General features: G+C 42.0%; 39 non-coding genes across 39 annotated transcripts; 15 read left to right on the forward strand and 24 right to left on the reverse strand.

The window, feature by feature from the left end:
* The first annotated feature begins 268 nt into the window (after positions 1 to 268).
* On the forward strand, positions 269 to 340 carry trnae-cuc (transfer RNA glutamic acid (anticodon CUC)). Its single transcript has one exon. It is a non-coding gene; the product is annotated as a tRNA-Glu (tRNA).
* Positions 341 to 685: 345 nt separating this feature from the next.
* On the reverse strand, positions 686 to 756 carry trnag-ucc (transfer RNA glycine (anticodon UCC)). The gene has a single exon. It is a non-coding gene; the product is annotated as a tRNA-Gly (tRNA).
* Positions 757 to 949: 193 nt separating this feature from the next.
* trnae-uuc (transfer RNA glutamic acid (anticodon UUC)) lies at positions 950 to 1,021 on the forward strand. The gene has a single exon. It is a non-coding gene; the product is annotated as a tRNA-Glu (tRNA).
* Positions 1,022 to 1,334: 313 nt separating this feature from the next.
* Positions 1,335 to 1,405, reverse strand: trnag-gcc (transfer RNA glycine (anticodon GCC)). Its single transcript has one exon. It is a non-coding gene; the product is annotated as a tRNA-Gly (tRNA).
* A 462-nt stretch (positions 1,406 to 1,867) lies between these two features.
* Positions 1,868 to 1,939, forward strand: trnae-cuc (transfer RNA glutamic acid (anticodon CUC)). The gene has a single exon. It is a non-coding gene; the product is annotated as a tRNA-Glu (tRNA).
* A 344-nt stretch (positions 1,940 to 2,283) lies between these two features.
* On the reverse strand, positions 2,284 to 2,354 carry trnag-ucc (transfer RNA glycine (anticodon UCC)). Its single transcript has one exon. It is a non-coding gene; the product is annotated as a tRNA-Gly (tRNA).
* Positions 2,355 to 2,932: 578 nt separating this feature from the next.
* Positions 2,933 to 3,003, reverse strand: trnag-gcc (transfer RNA glycine (anticodon GCC)). The gene has a single exon. It is a non-coding gene; the product is annotated as a tRNA-Gly (tRNA).
* Positions 3,004 to 3,465: 462 nt separating this feature from the next.
* Positions 3,466 to 3,537, forward strand: trnae-cuc (transfer RNA glutamic acid (anticodon CUC)). Its single transcript has one exon. It is a non-coding gene; the product is annotated as a tRNA-Glu (tRNA).
* Positions 3,538 to 3,880: 343 nt separating this feature from the next.
* On the reverse strand, positions 3,881 to 3,951 carry trnag-ucc (transfer RNA glycine (anticodon UCC)). Its single transcript has one exon. It is a non-coding gene; the product is annotated as a tRNA-Gly (tRNA).
* Positions 3,952 to 4,529: 578 nt separating this feature from the next.
* On the reverse strand, positions 4,530 to 4,600 carry trnag-gcc (transfer RNA glycine (anticodon GCC)). Its single transcript has one exon. It is a non-coding gene; the product is annotated as a tRNA-Gly (tRNA).
* Positions 4,601 to 5,062: 462 nt separating this feature from the next.
* trnae-cuc (transfer RNA glutamic acid (anticodon CUC)) lies at positions 5,063 to 5,134 on the forward strand. The gene has a single exon. It is a non-coding gene; the product is annotated as a tRNA-Glu (tRNA).
* A 345-nt stretch (positions 5,135 to 5,479) lies between these two features.
* On the reverse strand, positions 5,480 to 5,550 carry trnag-ucc (transfer RNA glycine (anticodon UCC)). The gene has a single exon. It is a non-coding gene; the product is annotated as a tRNA-Gly (tRNA).
* Positions 5,551 to 5,743: 193 nt separating this feature from the next.
* On the forward strand, positions 5,744 to 5,815 carry trnae-uuc (transfer RNA glutamic acid (anticodon UUC)). Its single transcript has one exon. It is a non-coding gene; the product is annotated as a tRNA-Glu (tRNA).
* A 313-nt stretch (positions 5,816 to 6,128) lies between these two features.
* Positions 6,129 to 6,199, reverse strand: trnag-gcc (transfer RNA glycine (anticodon GCC)). Its single transcript has one exon. It is a non-coding gene; the product is annotated as a tRNA-Gly (tRNA).
* Positions 6,200 to 6,661: 462 nt separating this feature from the next.
* On the forward strand, positions 6,662 to 6,733 carry trnae-cuc (transfer RNA glutamic acid (anticodon CUC)). Its single transcript has one exon. It is a non-coding gene; the product is annotated as a tRNA-Glu (tRNA).
* Positions 6,734 to 7,078: 345 nt separating this feature from the next.
* Positions 7,079 to 7,149, reverse strand: trnag-ucc (transfer RNA glycine (anticodon UCC)). Its single transcript has one exon. It is a non-coding gene; the product is annotated as a tRNA-Gly (tRNA).
* Positions 7,150 to 7,342: 193 nt separating this feature from the next.
* Positions 7,343 to 7,414, forward strand: trnae-uuc (transfer RNA glutamic acid (anticodon UUC)). Its single transcript has one exon. It is a non-coding gene; the product is annotated as a tRNA-Glu (tRNA).
* Positions 7,415 to 7,727: 313 nt separating this feature from the next.
* Positions 7,728 to 7,798, reverse strand: trnag-gcc (transfer RNA glycine (anticodon GCC)). Its single transcript has one exon. It is a non-coding gene; the product is annotated as a tRNA-Gly (tRNA).
* An 878-nt stretch (positions 7,799 to 8,676) lies between these two features.
* On the reverse strand, positions 8,677 to 8,747 carry trnag-ucc (transfer RNA glycine (anticodon UCC)). Its single transcript has one exon. It is a non-coding gene; the product is annotated as a tRNA-Gly (tRNA).
* Positions 8,748 to 8,940: 193 nt separating this feature from the next.
* Positions 8,941 to 9,012, forward strand: trnae-uuc (transfer RNA glutamic acid (anticodon UUC)). The gene has a single exon. It is a non-coding gene; the product is annotated as a tRNA-Glu (tRNA).
* Positions 9,013 to 9,325: 313 nt separating this feature from the next.
* On the reverse strand, positions 9,326 to 9,396 carry trnag-gcc (transfer RNA glycine (anticodon GCC)). Its single transcript has one exon. It is a non-coding gene; the product is annotated as a tRNA-Gly (tRNA).
* Positions 9,397 to 10,274: 878 nt separating this feature from the next.
* trnag-ucc (transfer RNA glycine (anticodon UCC)) lies at positions 10,275 to 10,345 on the reverse strand. The gene has a single exon. It is a non-coding gene; the product is annotated as a tRNA-Gly (tRNA).
* Positions 10,346 to 10,538: 193 nt separating this feature from the next.
* On the forward strand, positions 10,539 to 10,610 carry trnae-uuc (transfer RNA glutamic acid (anticodon UUC)). The gene has a single exon. It is a non-coding gene; the product is annotated as a tRNA-Glu (tRNA).
* A 313-nt stretch (positions 10,611 to 10,923) lies between these two features.
* On the reverse strand, positions 10,924 to 10,994 carry trnag-gcc (transfer RNA glycine (anticodon GCC)). Its single transcript has one exon. It is a non-coding gene; the product is annotated as a tRNA-Gly (tRNA).
* An 851-nt stretch (positions 10,995 to 11,845) lies between these two features.
* trnag-ucc (transfer RNA glycine (anticodon UCC)) lies at positions 11,846 to 11,916 on the reverse strand. Its single transcript has one exon. It is a non-coding gene; the product is annotated as a tRNA-Gly (tRNA).
* A 193-nt stretch (positions 11,917 to 12,109) lies between these two features.
* On the forward strand, positions 12,110 to 12,181 carry trnae-uuc (transfer RNA glutamic acid (anticodon UUC)). The gene has a single exon. It is a non-coding gene; the product is annotated as a tRNA-Glu (tRNA).
* A 313-nt stretch (positions 12,182 to 12,494) lies between these two features.
* trnag-gcc (transfer RNA glycine (anticodon GCC)) lies at positions 12,495 to 12,565 on the reverse strand. The gene has a single exon. It is a non-coding gene; the product is annotated as a tRNA-Gly (tRNA).
* Positions 12,566 to 13,443: 878 nt separating this feature from the next.
* On the reverse strand, positions 13,444 to 13,514 carry trnag-ucc (transfer RNA glycine (anticodon UCC)). The gene has a single exon. It is a non-coding gene; the product is annotated as a tRNA-Gly (tRNA).
* A 193-nt stretch (positions 13,515 to 13,707) lies between these two features.
* Positions 13,708 to 13,779, forward strand: trnae-uuc (transfer RNA glutamic acid (anticodon UUC)). The gene has a single exon. It is a non-coding gene; the product is annotated as a tRNA-Glu (tRNA).
* Positions 13,780 to 14,092: 313 nt separating this feature from the next.
* trnag-gcc (transfer RNA glycine (anticodon GCC)) lies at positions 14,093 to 14,163 on the reverse strand. Its single transcript has one exon. It is a non-coding gene; the product is annotated as a tRNA-Gly (tRNA).
* A 462-nt stretch (positions 14,164 to 14,625) lies between these two features.
* On the forward strand, positions 14,626 to 14,697 carry trnae-cuc (transfer RNA glutamic acid (anticodon CUC)). The gene has a single exon. It is a non-coding gene; the product is annotated as a tRNA-Glu (tRNA).
* Positions 14,698 to 15,042: 345 nt separating this feature from the next.
* trnag-ucc (transfer RNA glycine (anticodon UCC)) lies at positions 15,043 to 15,113 on the reverse strand. The gene has a single exon. It is a non-coding gene; the product is annotated as a tRNA-Gly (tRNA).
* A 193-nt stretch (positions 15,114 to 15,306) lies between these two features.
* trnae-uuc (transfer RNA glutamic acid (anticodon UUC)) lies at positions 15,307 to 15,378 on the forward strand. The gene has a single exon. It is a non-coding gene; the product is annotated as a tRNA-Glu (tRNA).
* Positions 15,379 to 15,687: 309 nt separating this feature from the next.
* On the reverse strand, positions 15,688 to 15,758 carry trnag-gcc (transfer RNA glycine (anticodon GCC)). The gene has a single exon. It is a non-coding gene; the product is annotated as a tRNA-Gly (tRNA).
* An 851-nt stretch (positions 15,759 to 16,609) lies between these two features.
* trnag-ucc (transfer RNA glycine (anticodon UCC)) lies at positions 16,610 to 16,680 on the reverse strand. The gene has a single exon. It is a non-coding gene; the product is annotated as a tRNA-Gly (tRNA).
* Positions 16,681 to 17,258: 578 nt separating this feature from the next.
* trnag-gcc (transfer RNA glycine (anticodon GCC)) lies at positions 17,259 to 17,329 on the reverse strand. Its single transcript has one exon. It is a non-coding gene; the product is annotated as a tRNA-Gly (tRNA).
* Positions 17,330 to 17,791: 462 nt separating this feature from the next.
* trnae-cuc (transfer RNA glutamic acid (anticodon CUC)) lies at positions 17,792 to 17,863 on the forward strand. Its single transcript has one exon. It is a non-coding gene; the product is annotated as a tRNA-Glu (tRNA).
* A 345-nt stretch (positions 17,864 to 18,208) lies between these two features.
* Positions 18,209 to 18,279, reverse strand: trnag-ucc (transfer RNA glycine (anticodon UCC)). The gene has a single exon. It is a non-coding gene; the product is annotated as a tRNA-Gly (tRNA).
* A 578-nt stretch (positions 18,280 to 18,857) lies between these two features.
* On the reverse strand, positions 18,858 to 18,928 carry trnag-gcc (transfer RNA glycine (anticodon GCC)). The gene has a single exon. It is a non-coding gene; the product is annotated as a tRNA-Gly (tRNA).
* Positions 18,929 to 18,948: the final 20 nt, after the last annotated feature.

Raw genomic sequence — 18,948 nt, forward strand, 5'->3', positions numbered from 1 at the left:
CATGTGTGGGGCAGAGTTACCTGATCCATCTGGACATCTGTTTGACTTTTTAAAGTAGACACATGTTGCAGTCAAGAAGACAAACATCCCAATGGCAGCAAGATGAACAACACAACAAACTGAAGAAATTTGCTACAGTAAAAATAAATGGGCACTGTTCCAAAAATCAGAAATATCTACAACAAGGCCACATCAAAATTGCAGTCTTTTGCAACGTATGCTAATTCTTGTAGTCTGTTAAAAATGTTGTTTGCTTCATGCAGGAATTTCCCTGATGGTCTAATGGCTAGGATTTGGCGCTCTCACCGCCACGGTCCGGGTTCAATTCCCGGTCAGGGAATCCACCATGTTTAAAGGAGAACTCACCTGAAACCCTAGTTTAGCCTATGCACATAATGACACACATTATAAACCACTTTTCAATAGAGACTTATCTAAGACTTGAACCAACCTTGTCATTTGAACACATTCTAAACAAGGGATTCCAAGAGAAGCAAATATTTCTCAGCATTTGAATGATTTCTCTGGCAATATAGACATGAAGATGGAAAATTCGACACTTCAGTAGTGTGTGGGCTATGTTTTCCATGTCTTGGATCAACATTAGACATTACAGGTTGACATTTTACAGGTTTTATTTCAATAATATTTAGCATGAAGTTTAATTCTCAAAAACACTAATCAATGCATTGGCTGGGAATTGAACCCAGGTCAACTGCTTGGAAGGCAGCTATGCTACCACTATACCACCAATGCCCACTGTGTCAAAAGGACACCGCATTAAAACTAGAATGTCTAAGACTGTGCAAAGTTGTGCAAGGAAGAGTCCCCACATCCAGTCCAAGAACCCATCATTGTTGCACAGTAGCCCAAGCCATTCACCCGCCCAGCTATGACATCCCCTATGCTACCAATGCCAACTCTCTTGAAGCATTTCCACAGGAGAATTTCCCTGATGGTCTAATGGCTAGGATTTGGCGCTTTCACCGCCACGGTCCGGGTTCAATTCCCGGTCAGGGAATCCTCTATGTTCAAAAGGAAACTGGCATGAAACACTAGTTTAACCTACAATGACACACATCCTGAACCATTTTTCGAAGAGAGACCAACCTTGCGTGTTGACCACATCCTACAGAAGATAACCCCATGAATGAAAGCATCTCTCAGCATTGAATGATTTCTCTTACAAGACGAAAACGCCAGCATTTCAGTAGTGTGAGCTAAGCTTTCCTTGTCATAGATCGACATTGGGCTTTTTACGTTGACACTCTACATGTTTTAATGAAATACTTTGACACAAGAAGGTTACTGAACATAACAAAAACAGCAATCAATGCATTGGCTGGGAATTGAACCCAGGTCAACTGTATGGCAAGCAGCTATGCTACCACTATACCACCAATGCCCACACAAGTGATGCTACCCCCACATTAAAGGTAGAATCTCCCAGCCTGTGCAAATTTCTGCAGGGAAGAGTTCCCGCCTCTAGTCCAAGAGCCCATCATTGTTGCACAGTGGCACAAGCCATTTACTTGCCCATGTATATGTTTATGCAGTAATTAATGTGCATTTGAACTATCAGCCCAGGAGTACTAGCAGCATGTGTGGGGCAGAGTTACCTGATCCATCTGGACATCTGTTTGACTTTTTAAAGTAGACACATGTTGCAGTCAAGAAGACAAACATCCCAATGGCAGCAAGATGAACAACACAACAAACTGAAGAAATTTGCTACAGTAAAAATAAATGGGCACTGTTCCAAAAATCAGAAATATCTACAACAAGGCCACATCAAAATTGCAGTCTTTTGCAACGTATGCTAATTCTTGTAGTCTGTTAAAAATGTTGTTTGCTTCATGCAGGCATTTCCCTGATGGTCTAATGGCTAGGATTTGGCGCTCTCACCGCCACGGTCCGGGTTCAATTCCCGGTCAGGGAATCCACCATGTTTAAAGGAGAACTCACCTGAAACCCTAGTTTAGCCTATGCACATAATGACACACATTATAAACCACTTTTCAATAGAGACTTATCTAAGACTTGAACCAACCTTGTCATTTGAACACATTCTAAACAAGGAATTCCAAGAGAAGCAAACATTTCTCAGCATTGAATGATTTCTCTGGCAATATAGACATGAAGATGGAAAATTCGACACTTCAGTAGTGTGTGGGCTATGTTTTCCATGTCTTGGATCAACATTAGACATTACAGGTTGACATTTTACAGGTTTTATTTCAATAATATTTAGCATGAAGTTTAATTCTCACAAACACTAAACAATGCATTGGCTGGGAATTGAACCCAGGTCAACTGCTTGGAAGGCAGCTATGCTACCACTATACCACCAATGCCCACTGTGTCAAAAGGACACCGCATTAAAACTAGAATGTCTAAGACTGTGCAAAGTTGTGCAAGGAAGAGTCCCCACATCCAGTCCAAGAACCCATCATTGTTGCACAGTAGCCCAAGCCATTCACCCGCCCAGCTATGACATCCCCTATGCTACCAATGCCAACTCTCTTGAAGCATTTCCACAGGAGAATTTCCCTGATGGTCTAATGGCTAGGATTTGGCGCTTTCACCACCACGGTCCGGGTTCAATTCCGGGTCAGGGAATCCTCTATGTTCAAAAGGAAACTGGCCAGAAACACTAGTTTAACCTACAATGACACACATCCTGAACCATTTTTCAAAGAGAGACCAACCTTGCGTGTTGACCACATCCTAAAGAAGATAACCCAATGAATGAAAGCATCTCTCAGCATTGAATGATTTCTCTTACAAGACGAAAACGCCAGCATTTCAGTAGTGTGAGCTAAGCTTTCCTTGTCATAGATCGACATTGGGCTTTTTACGTTGACACTCTACATGTTTTAATGAAATACTTTGACACAAGAAGGTTACTGAACATAACAAAAACAGCAATCAATGCATTGGCTGGGAATTGAACCCAGGTCAACTGCATGGCAGGCAGCTATGCTACCACTATACCACCAATGCCCACACAAGTGATGCTACCCCCACATTAAAGGTAGAATCTCCCAGCCTGTGCAAATTTCTGCAGGGAAGAGTTCCCGCCTCTAGTCCAAGAGCCCATCATTGTTGCACAGTGGCACAAGCCATTTACTTGCCCATGTATATGTTTATGCAGTAATTAATGTGCATTTGAACTATCAGCCCAGGAGTACTAGCAGCATGTGTGGGGCAGAGTTACCTGATCCATCTGGACATCTGTTTGACTTTTTAAAGTAGACACATGTTGCAGTCAAGAAGACAAACATCCCAATGGCAGCAAGATGAACAACACAACAAACTGAAGAAATTTGCTACAGTAAAAATAAATGGGCACTGTTCCAAAAATCAGAAATATCTACAACAAGGCCACATCAAAATTGCAGTCTTTTGCAACGTATGCTAATTCTTGTAGTCTGTTAAAAATGTTGTTTGCTTCATGCAGGAATTTCCCTCATGGTCTAATGGCTAGGATTTGGCGCTCTCACCGCCACGGTCCGGGTTCAATTCCCGGTCAGGGAATCCACCATGTTTATAGGAGAACACACCTGAAACCCTAGTTTAGCCTATGCACATAATGACACACATTATAAACCACTTTTCAATAGAGACTTATCTAAGACTTGAACCAACCTTGTCATTGGAACACATTCTAAACAAGGGATTCCAAGAGAAGCAAACATTTCTCAGCATTTGAATGATTTCTCTGGCAATATAGACATGAAGATGGAAAATTCGACACTTCAGTAGTGTGTGGGCTGTGTTCCATGTCTTGGATCAACATTAGACATTACAGGTTGACATTGTACAGGTTTTATTTCAATAATATTTATCATGAAGTTTAATTATCAAAAACACTAAACAATGCATTGGCTGGGAATTGAACCCAGGTCAACTGCTTGGAAGGCAGCTATGCTACCACTATACCACCAATCCCCACTGTGTCAAAAGGACACCGCATTAAAACTAGAATGTCTAAGACTTTGCAAAGTTGTGCAAGGAAGAGTCCCCACATCCAGTCCAAGAACCCATCATTGTTGCACAGTAGCCCAAGCCATTCACCCGCCCAGCTATGACATCCCCTATGCTACCAATGCCAACTCTCTTGAAGCATTTCCACAGGAGAATTTCCCTGATGGTCTAATGGCTAGGATTTGGCGCTTTCACTGCCACGGTCTGGGTTCAATTCCCGGTCAGCGAATCCTCTATGTTCAAAAGGAAACTGGCATGAAACGCTAGTTTAACCTACAATGACACACATCCTGAACCATTTTTCAAAGAGAGACAAACCTTGCGTGTTGACCACATCCTACAGAAGATAACCCAATGAATGAAAGCATCTCTCAGCATTGAATGATTTCTCTTACAAGACGAAAACGCCAGCATTTCAGTAGTGTGAGCTAAGCTTTCCTTGTCATAGATCGACATTGGGCTTTTTACGTTGACACTCTACATGTTTTAATGAAATACTTTGACACAAGAAGGTTACTGAACATAACAAAAACAGCAATCAATGCATTGGCTGGGAATTGAACCCAGGTAAACTGCATGGCAAGCAGCTATGCTACCACTATACCACCAATGCCCACACAAGTGATGCTACCCCCACATTAAAGGTAGAATCTCCCAGCCTGTGCAAATTTCTGCAGGGAAGAGTTCCCGCCTCTAGTCCAAGAGCCCATCATTGTTGCACAGTGGCACAAGCCATTTACTTGCCCATGTTTATGTTTATGCAGTAATTAATGTGCATTTGAACTATCAGCCCAGGAGTACTAGCAGCATGTGTGGGGCAGAGTTACCTGATCCATCTGGACATCTGTTTGACTTTTTAAAGTAGACACATGTTGCAGTCAAGAAGACAAACATCCCAATGGCAGCAAGATGAACAACACAACAAACTGAAGAAATTTGCTACAGTAAAAATAAATGGGCACTGTTCCAAAAATCAGAAATATCTACAACAAGGCCACATCAAAATTGCAGTCTTTTGCAACGTATGCTAATTCTTGTAGTCTGTTAAAAATGTTGTTTGCTTCATGCAGGAATTTCCCTGATGGTCTAATGGCTAGGATTTGGCTCTCTCACTGCCATGGTCCGGGTTCAATTCCCGGTCAGGGAATCCACCATGTTTAAAGGAGAACTCACCTGAAACCCTAGTTTAGCCTATGCACATAATGACACACATTATAAACCACTTTTCAATAGAGACTTATCTAAGACTTGAACCAACCTTGTCATTTGAACACATTCTAAACAAGGGATTCCAAGAGAAGCAAACATTTCTCAGCATTTGAATGATTTCTCTGGCAATATAGACATGAAGATGGAAAATTCGACACTTCAGTAGTGTGTGGGCTATGTTTTCCATGTCTTGGATCAACATTAGACATTACAGGTTGACATTTTACAGGTTTTATTTCAATAATATTTAGCATGAAGTTTAATTCTCAAAAACACTAATCAATGCATTGGCTGGGAATTGAACCCAGGTCAACTGCTTGGAAGGCAGCTATGCTACCACTATACCACCAATGCCCACTGTGTCAAAAGGACACCGCATTAAAACTAGAATGTCTAAGACTGTGCAAAGTTGTGCAAGGAAGAGTCCCCACATCCAGTCCAAGAACCCATCATTGTTGCACAGTAGCCCAAGCCATTCACCCGCCCAGCTATGACATCCCCTATGCTACCAATGCCAACTCTCTTGAAGCATTTCCACAGGAGAATTTCCCTGATGGTCTAATGGTTAGGATTTGGCGCTTTCACCGCCACGGTCCGGGTTCAATTCCGGGTCAGGGAATCCTCTATGTTCTAAAGGAAACTGGCATGAAACACTAGTTTAACCTACAATGACACACATCCTGAACCATTTTTCAAAGAGAGACCAACCTTGCGTGTTGACCACATCCTAAAGAAGATAACCCAATGAATGAAAGCATCTCTCAGCATTGAATGATTTCTCTTACAAGACGAAAACGCCAGCATTTCTGTAGTGTGAGCTAAGCTTTCCTTGTCATAGATCGACATTGGGCTTTTTACGTTGACACTCTACATGTTTTAATGAAATACTTTGACACAAGAAGGTTACTGAACATAACAAAAACAGCAATCAATGCATTGGCTGGGAATTGAACCCAGGTCAACTGCATGGCAAGCAGCTATGCTACCACTATACCACCAATGCCCACACAAGTGATGCTACCCCCACATTAAAGGTAGAATCTCCCAGCCTGTGCAAATTTCTGCAGGGAAGAGTTCCCGCCTCTAGTCCAAGAGCCCATCATTGTTGCACAGTGGCACAAGCCATTTACTTGCCCATGTATATGTTTATGCAGTAATTAATGTGCATTTGAACTATCAGCCCAGGAGTACTAGCAGCATGTGTGGGGCAGAGTTACCTGATCCATCTGGACATCTGTTTGACTTTTTAAAGTAGACACATGTTGCAGTCAAGAAGACAAACATCCCAATGGCAGCAAGATGAACAACACAATAAACTGAAGAAATTTGCTACAGTAAAAATAAATGGGCACTGTTCCAAAAATCAGAAATATCTACAACAAGGCCACATCAAAATTGCAGTCTTTTGCAACGTATGCTAATTCTTGTAGTCTGTTAAAAATGTTGTTTGCTTCATGCAGGCATTTCCCTGATGGTCTAATGGCTAGGATTTGGCGCTCTCACCGCCACGGTCCGGGTTCAATTCCCGGTCAGGGAATCCACCATGTTTAAAGGAGAACTCACCTAAAACCCTAGTTTAGCCTATGCACATAATGACACACATTATAAACCACTTTTCAATAGAGACTTATCTAAGACTTGAACCAACCTTGTCATTTGAACACATTCTAAACAAGGGATTCCAAGAGAAGCAAATATTTCTCAGCATTTGAATGATTTCTCTGGCAATATAGACATGAAGATGGAAAATTCGACACTTCAGTAGTGTGTGGGCTATGTTTTCCATGTCTTGGATCAACATTAGACATTACAGGTTGACATTTTACAGGTTTTATTTCAATAATATTTAGCATGAAGTTTAATTCTCAAAAACTCTAATCAATGCATTGGCTGGGAATTGAACCCAGGTCAACTGCTTGGAAGGCAGCTATGCTACCACTATACCACCAATGCCCACTGTGTCAAAAGGACACCGCATTAAAACTAGAATGTCTAAGACTGTGCAAAGTTGTGCAAGGAAGAGTCCCCACATCCAGTCCAAGAACCCATCATTGTTGCACAGTAGCCCAAGCCATTCACCCGCCCAGCTATGACATCCCCTATGCTACCAATGCCAACTCTCTTGAAGCATTTCCACAGGAGAATTTCCCTGATGGTCTAATGGCTAGGATTTGGTGCTTTCACCGCCACGGTCCGGGTTCAATTCCCGGTCAGCGAATCCTCTATGTTCAAAAGGAAACTGGCCAGAAACACTAGTTTAACCTACAATGACACACATCCTGAACCATTTTTCAAAGAGAGACCAACCTTGCGTGTTGACCACATCCTAAAGAAGATAACCCAATGAATGAAAGCATCTCTCAGCATTGAATGATTTCTCTTACAAGATGAAAACGCCAGCATTTCTGTAGTGTGAGCTAAGCTTTCCTTGTCATAGATCGACATTGGGCTTTTTACGTTGACACTCTACATGTTTTAATGAAATACTTTGACACAAGAAGGTTACTGAACATAACAAAAACAGCAATCAATGCATTGGCTGGGAATTGAACCCAGGTCAACTGCATGGCAAGCAGCTATGCTACCACTATACCACCAATGCCCACACAAGTGATGCTACCCCCACATTAAAGGTAGAATCTCCCAGCCTGTGCAAATTTCTGCAGGGAAGAGTTCCCGCCTCTAGTCCAAGAGCCCATCATTGTTGCACAGTGGCACAAGCCATTTACTTGCCCATGTATATGTTTATGCAGTAATTAATGTGCATTTGAACTATCAGCCCAGGAGTACTAGCAGCATGTGTGGGGCAGAGTTACCTGATCCATCTGGACATCTGTTTGACTTTTTAAAGTAGACACATGTTGCAGTCAAGAAGACAAACATCCCAATGGCAGCAAGATGAACAACACAACAAACTGAAGAAATTTGCTACAGTAAAAATAAATGGGCACTGTTCCAAAAATCAGAAATATCTACAACAAGGCCACATCAAAATTGCAGTCTTTTGCAACGTATGCTAATTCTTGTAGTCTGTTAAAAATGTTGTTTGCTACATGCAGGAATTTCCCTCATGGTCTAATGGCTAGGATTTGGCGCTCTCACCGCCACGGTCTGGGTTCAATTCCCGGTCAGGGAATCCACCATGTTTAAAGGAGAACTCACCTGAAACCCTAGTTTAGCCTATGCACATAATGACACACATTATAAACCACTTTTCAATAGAGACTTATCTATGACTTGAACCAACCTTGTCATTTGAACACATTCTAAACAAGGGATTCCAAGAGAAGCAAACATTTCTCAGCATTGAATGATTTCTCTGGCAATATAGACATGAAGATGGAAAATTCGACACTTCAGTAGTGTGTGGGCTATGTTTTCCATGTCTTGGATCAACATTAGACATTACAGGTTGACATTTAACAGGTTTTATTTGAATAATATTTAGCATGAAGTTTAATTCTCAAAAACACTAATCAATGCATTGGCTGGGAATTGAACCCAGGTCAACTGCTTGGAAGGCAGCTATGCTACCACTATACCACCAATGCCCACTGTGTCAAAAGGACACCGCATTAAAACTAGAATGTCTAAGACTGTGCAAAGTTGTGCAAGGAAGAGTCCCCACATCCAGTCCAAGAACCCATCATTGTTGCACAGTAGCCCAAGCCATTCACCCGCCCAGCTATGACATCCCCTATGCTACCAATGCCAACTCTCTTGAAGCATTTCCACAGGAGAATTTCCCTGATGGTCTAATGGCTAGGATTTGGCGCTTTCACCGCCACGGTCCGGGTTCAATTCCCGGTCAGGGAATCCTCTATGTTCAAAAGGAAACTGGCATGAAACACTAGTTTAACCTACAATGACACACATCCTAAACCATTTTTCAAAGAGAGACCAACCTTGCGTGTTGACCACATCCTAAAGAAGATAACCCAATGAATGAAAGCATCTCTCAGCATTGAATGATTTCTCTTACAAGACGAAAACGCCAGCATTTCTGTAGTGTGAGCTAAGCTTTCCTTGTCATAGATCGACATTGGGCTTTTTACGTTGACACTCTACATGTTTTAATGAAATACTTTGACACAAGAAGGTTACTGAACATAAGAAAAACAGCAATCAATGCATTGGCTGGGAATTGAACCCAGGTCAACTGCATGGCAAGCAGCTATGCTACCACTATACCACCAATGCCCACACAAGTGATGCTACCCCCACATTAAAGGTACAATCTCCCAGCCTGTGCAAATTTCTGCAGGGAAGAGTTCCCGCCTCTAGTCCAAGAGCCCATCATTGTTGCACAGTGGCACAAGCCATTTACTTGCCCATGTATATGTTTATGCAGTAATTAATGTGCATTTGAACTATCAGCCCAGGAGTACTAGCAGCATGTGTGGGGCAGAGTTACCTGATCCATCTGGACATCTGTTTGACTTTTTAAAGTAGACACATGTTGCAGTCAAGAAGACAAACATCCCAATGGCAGCAAGATGAACAACACAACAAACTGAAGAAATTTGCTACAGTAAAAATAAATGGGCACTGTTCCAAAAATCAGAAATATCTACAACAAGGCCACATCAAAATTGCAGTCTTTTGCAACGTATGCTAATTCTTGTAGTCTGTTAAAAATGTTGTTTGCTTCATGCAGGAATTTCCCTCATGGTCTAATGGCTAGGATTTGGCGCTCTCACCGCCACGGTCTGGGTTCAATTCCCGGTCAGGGAATCCACCATGTTTAAAGGAGAACTCACCTGAAACCCTAGTTTAGCCTATGCACATAATGACACACATTATAAACCACTTTTCAATAGACACTTATCTATGACTTGAACCAACCTTGTCATTTGAACACATTCTAAACAAGGGATTCCAAGAGAAGCAAACATTTCTCAGCATTGAATGATTTCTCTGGCAATATAGACATGAAGATGGAAAATTCGACACTTCAGTAGTGTGTGGGCTATGTTTTCCATGTCTTGGATCAACATTAGACATTACAGGTTGACATTTAACAGGTTTTATTTGAATAATATTTAGCATGAAGTTTAATTCTCAAAAACACTAATCAATGCATTGGCTGGGAATTGAACCCAGGTCAACTGCTTGGAAGGCAGCTATGCTACCACTATACCACCAATGCCCACTGTGTCAAAAGGACACCGCATTAAAACTAGAATGTCTAAGACTGTGCAAAGTTGTGCAAGGAAGAGTCCCCACATCCAGTCCAAGAACCCATCATTGTTGCACAGTAGCCCAAGCCATTCACCCGCCCAGCTATGACATCCCCTATGCTACCAATGCCAACTCTCTTGAAGCATTTCCACAGGAGAATTTCCCTGATGGTCTAATGGCTAGGATTTGGCGCTTTCACCGCCACGGTCCGGGTTCAATTCCCGGTCAGGGAATCCTCTATGTTCAAAAGGAAACTGGCATGAAACACTAGTTTAACCTACAATGACACACATCCTGAACCATTTTTCAAAGAGAGACCAACCTTGCGTGTTGACCACATCCTAAAGAAGATAACCCAATGAATGAAAGCATCTCTCAGCATTGAATGATTTCTCTTACAAGACGAAAACGCCAGCATTTCTGTAGTGTGAGCTAAGCTTTCCTTGTCATAGATCGACATTGGGCTTTTTACGTTGACACTCTACATGTTTTAATGAAATACTTTGACACAAGAAGGTTACTGAACATAACAAAAACAGCAATCAATGCATTGGCTGGGAATTGAACCCAGGTCAACTGCATGGCAAGCAGCTATGCTACCACTATACCACCAATGCCCACACAAGTGATGCTACCCCCACATTAAAGGTACAATCTCCCAGCCTGTGCAAATTTCTGCAGGGAAGAGTTCCCGCCTCTAGTCCAAGAGCCCATCATTGTAGCACAGTGGCACAAGCCATTTACTTGCCCATGTATATGTTTATGCAGTAATTAATGTGCATTTGAACTATCAGCCCAGGAGTACTAGCAGCATGTGTGGGGCAGAGTTACCTGATCCATCTGGACATCTGTTTGACTTTTTAAAGTAGACACATGTTGCAGTCAAGAAGACAAACATCCCAATGGCAGCAAGATGAACAACACAACAAACTGAAGAAATTTGCTACAGTAAAAATAAATGGGCACTGTTCCAAAAATCAGAAATATCTACAACAAGGCCACATCAAAATTGCAGTCTTTTGCAACGTATGCTAATTCTTGTAGTCTGTTAAAAATGTTGTTTGCTTCATGCAGGAATTTCCCTCATGGTCTAATGGCTAGGATTTGGCGCTCTCACCGCCACAGTCCGGGTTCAATTCCCGGTCAGGGAATCCACCCTAGTTTAGCCTATGCACGTAATGACACACATTATAAACCACTTTTCAATAGAGACTTATCTAAGACTTGAACCAACCTTGTCATTTGAACACATTCTAAACAAGGGATTCCAAGAGAAGCAAATATTTCTCAGCATTTGAATGATTTCTCTGGCAATATAGACATGAAGATGGAAAATTCGACACTTCAGTAGTGTGTGGGCTATGTTTTCCATGTCTTGGATCAACATTAGACATTACAGGTTGACATTTTACAGTTTTTATTTCAATAATATTTAGCATGAAGTTTAATTCTCAAAAACTCTAATCAATGCATTGGCTGGGAATTGAACCCAGGTCAACTGCTTGGAAGGCAGCTATGCTACCACTATACCACCAATGCCCACTGTGTCAAAAGGACACCGCATTAAAACTAGAATGTCTAAGACTGTGCAAAGTTGTGCAAGGAAGAGTCCCCACATCCAGTCCAAGAACCCATCATTGTTGCACAGTAGCCCAAGCCATTCACCCGCCCAGCTTTGACATCCCCTATGCTACCAATGCCAACTCTCTTGAAGCATTTCCACAGGAGAATTTCCCTGATGGTCTAATGGCTAGGATTTGGTGCTTTCACCGCCACGGTCCGGGTTCAATTCCCGGTCAGCGAATCCTCTATGTTCAAAAGGAAACTGGCCAGAAACACTAGTTTAACCTACAATGACACACATCCTGAACCATTTTTCAAAGAGAGACCAACCTTGCGTGTTGACCACATCCTAAAGAAGATAACCCAATGAATGAAAGCATCTCTCAGCATTGAATGATTTCTCTTACAAGATGAAAACGCCAGCATTTCTGTAGTGTGAGCTAAGCTTTCCTTGTCATAGATCGACATTGGGCTTTTTACGTTGACACTCTACATGTTTTAATGAAATACTTTGACACAAGAAGGTTACTGAACATAAGAAAAACAGCAATCAATGCATTGGCTGGGAATTGAACCCAGGTCAACTGCATGGCAAGCAGCTATGCTACCACTATACCACCAATGCCCACACAAGTGATGCTACCCCCACATTAAAGGTAGAATCTCCCAGCCTGTGCAAATTTCTGCAGGGAAGAGTTCCCGCCTCTAGTCCAAGAGCCCATCATTGTTGCACAGTGGCACAAGCCATTTACTTGCCCATGTATATGTTTATGCAGTAATTAATGTGCATTTGAACTATCAGCCCAAGAGTACTAGCAGCATGTGTGGGGCAGAGTTACCTGATCCATCTGGACATCTGTTTGACTTTTTAAAGTAGAGACATGTTGCAGTCAAGAAGACAAACATCCCAATGGCAGCAAGATGAACAACACAACAAACTGAAGAAATTTGCTACAGTAAAAATAAATGGGCACTGTTCCAAAAATCAGAAATATCTACAACAAGGCCACATCAAAATTGCAGTCTTTTGCAACGTATGCTAATTCTTGTAGTCTGTTAAAAATGTTGTTTGCTTCATGCAGGCATTTCCCTCATGCTCTAATGGCTAGGATTTGGCGCTCTCACCGCCACGGTCTGGGTTCAATTCCCGGTCAGGGAATCCACCATGTTTGAAGGAGAACTCACCTGAAACCTTAGTTTAGCCTATGCACATAATGACACACATTATAAACCACTTTTCAATAGAGACTTATCTAAGACTTGAACCAACCTTGTCATTTGAACACATTCTAAACAAGGGATTCCAAGAGAAGCAAACATTTCTCAGCATTGAATGATTTCTCTGGCAATATAGACATGAAGATGGAAAATTCAACACTTCAGTAGTGTGTGGGCTATGTTTTCCATGTCTTGGATCAACATTAGACATTAGAGGTTGACATTTTACAGGTTTTATTTGAATAATATTTAGCATGAAGTTTAATTCTCAAAAACACTAATCAATGCATTGGCTGGGAATTGAACCCAGGTCAACTGCTTGGAAGGCAGCTATGCTACCACTATACCACCAATCCCCACTGTGTCAAAAGGACACCGCATTAAAACTAGAATGTCTAAGACTGTGCAAAGTTGTGCAAGGAAGAGTCCCCACATCCAGTCCAAGAACCCATCATTGTTGCACAGTAGCCCAAGCCATTCACCAGCCCAGCTATGACATCCCCTATGCTACCAATGCCAACTCTCTTGAAGCATTTCCACAGGAGAATTTCCCTGATGGTCTAATGGCTAGGATTTGGCGCTTTCACCGCCACGGTCTGGGTTCAATTCCCGGTCAGGGAATCCTCTATGTTCAAAAGGAAACTGGCCAGAAACACTAGTTTAACCTACAATGACACACATCCTGAACCATTTTTCAAAGAGAGACCAACCTTGCGTGTTGACCACATCCTAAAGAAGATAACCCAATGAATGAAAGCATCTCTCAGCATTGACTGATTTCTCTCACAAGACGAAAACGCCAGCATTTCTGTAGTGTGAGCTAAGCTTTCCTTGTCATAGATCGACATTGGGCTTTTTACGTTGACACTCTACATGTTTTAATGAAATACTTTGACACAAGAAGGTTACTGAACATAACAAAAACAGCAATCAATGCATTGGCTGGGAATTGAACCCAGGTCAACTGCATGGCAAGCAGCTATGCTACCACTATACCACCAATGCCCACACAAGTGATGCTACCCCCACATTAAAGGTAGAATCTCCCAGCCTGTGCAAATTTCTGCAGGGAAGAGTTCCCGCCTCTAGTCCAAGAGCCCATCAATGTTGCACAGTGGCACAAGCCATTTACTTGCCCATGTATATGTTTATGCAGTAATTAATGTGCATTTGAACTATCAGCCCAGGAGTACTAGCAGCATGTGTGGGGCAGAGTTACCTGATCCATCTGGACATCTGTTTGACTTTTTAAAGTAGACACATGTTGCAGTCAAGAAGACAAACATCCCAATGGCAGCAAGATGAACAACACAATAAACTGAAGAAATTTGCTACAGTAAAAATAAATGGGCACTGTTCCAAAAATCAGAAATATCTACAACAAGGCCACATCAAAATTGCAGTCTTTTGCAACGTATGCTAATTCTTGTAGTCTGTTAAAAATGTTGTTTGCTTCATGCAGGCATTTCCCTGATGGTCTAATGGCTAGGATTTGGCGCTCTCACCGCCACGGTCCGGGTTCAATTCCCGGTCAGGGAATCCACCATGTTTAAAGGAGAACTCACCTGAAACCCTAGTTTAGCCTATGCACATGATGACACACATTATAAACCACTTTTCAATAGAGACTTATCTATGACTTGAACCAACCTTGTCATTTGAACACATTCTAAACAAGGGATTCCAAGAGAAGCAAATATTTCTCAGCATTTGAATGATTTCTCTGGCAATATAGACATGAAGATGGAAAATTCGACACTTCAGTAGTGTGTCGGCTATGTTTTCCATGTCTTGGATCAACATTAGACATTACAGGTTGACATTTTACAGGTTTTATTTCAATAATATTTAGCATGAAGTTTAATTCTCAAAAACTCCAATCAATGCATTGGCTGGGAATTGAACCCAGGTCAAATGCTTGGAAAGCAGCTATGCTACCACTATACCACCAATGCCCACTGTGTCAAAAGGACACCGCATTAAAACTAGAATGTCTAAGACTGTGCAAAGTTGTGCAAGGAAGAGTCCCCACATCCAGTCCAAGAACCCATCATTGTTGCACAGTAGCCCAAGCCATTCACCCGCCCAGCTATGACATCCCCTATGCTACCAATGCCAACTCTCTTGAAGCATTTCCACAGGAGAATTTCCCTGATGGTCTAATGGCTAGGATTTGGCGCTTTCACCGCCACGGTCCGGGTTCAATTCCCGGTCAGGGAATCCTCTATGTTCAAAAGGAAACTGGCATGAAACACTAGTTGAACCTACAATGACACACATCCTGAACCATTTTTCAAAGAGAGACCAACCTTGCGTGTTGACCACATCCTAAAGAAGATAACCCAATGAATGAAAGCATCTCTCAGCATTGAATGATTTCTCTTACAAGACGAAAACGCCAGCATTTCTGTAGTGTGAGCTAAGCTTTCCTTGTCATAGATCGACATTGGGCTTTTTACGTTGACACTCTACATGTTTTAATGAAATTGACACAAGAAGGTTACTGAACATAACAAAAACAGCAATCAATGCATTGGCTGGGAATTGAACCCAGGTCAACTGCATGGCAAGCAGCTATGCTACCACTATACCACCAATGCCCACACAAGTGATGCTACCCCCACATTAAAGGTACAATCTCCCAGCCTGTGCAAATTTCTGCAGGGAAGAGTTCCCGCCTCTAGTCCAAGAGCCCATCATTGTAGCACAGTGGCACAAGCCATTTACTTGCCCATGTATATGTTTATGCAGTAATTAATGTGCATTTGAACTATCAGCCCAGGAGTACTAGCAGCATGTGTGGGGCAGAGTTACCTGATCCATCTGGACATCTGTTTGACTTTTTAAAGTAGACACATGTTGCAGTCAAGAAGACAAACATCCCAATGGCAGCAAGATGAACAACACAACAAACTGAAGAAATTTGCTACAGTAAAAATAAATGGGCACTGTTCCAAAAATCAGAAATATCTACAACAAGGCCACATCAAAATTGCAGTCTTTTGCAAAGTATGCTAATTCTTGTAGTCTGTTAAAAATGTTGTTTGCTTCATGCAGGAATTTCCCTCATGGTCTAATGGCTAGGATTTGGCGCTCTCACCGCCACAGTCCGGGTTCAATTCCCGGTCAGGGAATCCACCCTAGTTTAGCCTATGCACATAATGACACACATTATAAACCACTTTTCAATAGAGACTTATCTAAGACTTGAACCAACCTTGTCATTTGAACACATTCTAAACAAGGGATTCCAAGAGAAGCAAATATTTCTCAGCATTTTAATGATTTCTCTGGCAATATAGACATGAAGATGGAAAATTCGACACTTCAGTAGTGTGTCGGCTATGTTTTCCATGTCTTGGATCAACATTAGACATTACAGGTTGACATTTTACAGGTTTTATTTGAATAATATTTAGCATGAAGTTTAATTCTCAAAAACTCTAATCAATGCATTGGCTGGGAATTGAACCCAGGTCAACTGCTTGGAAGGCAGCTATGCTACCACTATACCACCAATGCCCACTGTGTCAAAAGGACACCGCATTAAAACTAGAATGTCTAAGACTGTGCAAAGTTGTGCAAGGAAGAGTCCCCACATCCAGTCCAAGAACCCATCATTGTTGCACAGTAGCCCAAGCCATTCACCCGCCCAGCTATGACATCCCCTATGCTACCAATGCCAACTCTCTTGAAGCATTTCCACAGGAGAATTTCCCTGATGGTCTAATGGCTAGGATTTGGTGCTTTCACCGCCACGGTCCAGGTTCAATTCCCGGTCAGCGAATCCTCTATGTTCAAAAGGAAACTGGCCAGAAACACTAGTTTAACCTACAATGACACACATCCTGAACCATTTTTCAAAGAGAGACCAACCTTGCGTGTTGACCACATCCTAAAGAAGATAACCCAATGAATGAAAGCATCTCTCAGCATTGAATGATTTCTCTTACAAGATGAAAACGCCAGCATTTCTGTAGTGTGAGCTAAGCTTTCCTTGTCATAGATCGACATTGGGCTTTTTACGTTGACACTCTACATGTTTTAATGAAATACTTTGACACAAGAAGGTTACTGAACATAACAAAAACAGCAATCAATGCATTGGCTGGGAATTGAACCCAGGTCAACTGCATGGCAAGCAGCTATGCTACCACTATACCACCAATGCCCACACAAGTGATGCTACCCCCACATTAAAGGTAGAATCTCCCAGCCTGTGCAAATTTCTGCAGGGAAGAGTTCCCGCCTCTAGTCCAAGAGCCCATCATTGTTGCACAGTGGCACAAGCCATTTACTTGCCCATGTATATGTTTATGCAGTAATTAATGTGCATTTGAACTATCAGCCCAGGAGTACTAGCAGCATGTGTGGGGCAGAGTTACCTGATCCATCTGGACATCTGTTTGACTTTTTAAAGTAGACACATGTTGCAGTCAAGAAGACAAACATCCCAATGGCAGCAAGATGAACAACACAACAAACTGAAGAAATTTGCTACAGTAAAAATAAATGGGCACTGTTCCAAAAATCAGAAATATCTACAACAAGGCCACATCAAAATTGCAGTCTTTTGCAACGTATGCTAATTCTTGTAGTCTGTTAAAAATGTTGTTTGCTTCATGCAGGAATTTCCCTCATGGTCTAATGGCTAGGATTTGGCGCTCTCACCGCCACGGTCCGGGTTCAATTCCCGGTCAGGGAATTCACCATGTTTAAAGGAGAACTCACCTGAAACCCTAGTTTAGCCTATGCACATAATGACACACATTATAAACCACTTTTCAATAGAGACTTATCTAAGACTTGAACCAACCTTGTCATTTGAACACATTCTAAACAAGGGATTCCAAGAGAAGCAAATATTTCTCAGCATTTGAATGATTTCTCTGGCAATATAGACATGAAGATGGAAAATTCGACACTTCAGTAGTGTGTGGGCTATGTTTTCCATGTCTTGGATCAACATTAGACATTACAGGTTGACATTTTACAGGTTTTATTTCAATAATATTTAGCATGAAGTTTAATTCTCAAAAACTCTAATCAATGCATTGGCTGGGAATTGAACCCAGGTCAACTGCTTGGAAGGCAGCTATGCTACCACTATACCACCAATGCCCACTGTGTCAAAAGGACACCGCATTAAAACTAGAATGTCTAAGACTGTGCAAAGTTGTGCAAGGAAGAGTCCCCACATTCAGTCCAAGAACCAATCATTGTTGCACAGTAGCCCAAGCCATTCACCCGCCCAGCTATGACATCCCCTATGCTACCAATGCCAACTCTCTTGAAGCATTTCCACAGGAGAATTTCCCTGATGGTCTAATGGCTAGGATTTGGCGCTTTCACCGACACGGTCCGGTTTCAATTCCCGGTCAGGGAATCCTCTATGTTCAAAAGGAAACTGGCATGAAACACTAGTTTAACCTACAATGACACACATCCTGAACCATTTTTCAAAGAGAGACCAACCTTGCGTGTTGACCACATCCTAAAGAAGATAACCCAATGAATGAAAGCATCTCTCAGCATTGAATGATTTCTCTTACAAGACGAAAACGCCAGCATTTCTGTAGTGTGAGCTAAGCTTTCCTTGTCATAGATCGACATTGGGCTTTTTACGTTGACACTCTACATGTTTTAATGAAATACTTTGACACAAGAAGGTTACTGAACATAACAAAAACAGCAATCAATGCATTGGCTGGGAATTGAACCCAGGTCAACTGCATGGCAAGCAGCTATGCTACCACTATACCACCAATGCCCACACAAGTGATGCTACCC

This window comes from Oryzias latipes, chromosome 1, assembly GCF_053564925.1.
Source record: "Oryzias latipes strain Hd-rR chromosome 1, Olatipes_Hd-rR_3.1".
In the NCBI taxonomy this organism is placed as follows: domain Eukaryota; kingdom Metazoa; phylum Chordata; class Actinopteri; order Beloniformes; family Adrianichthyidae; genus Oryzias; species Oryzias latipes.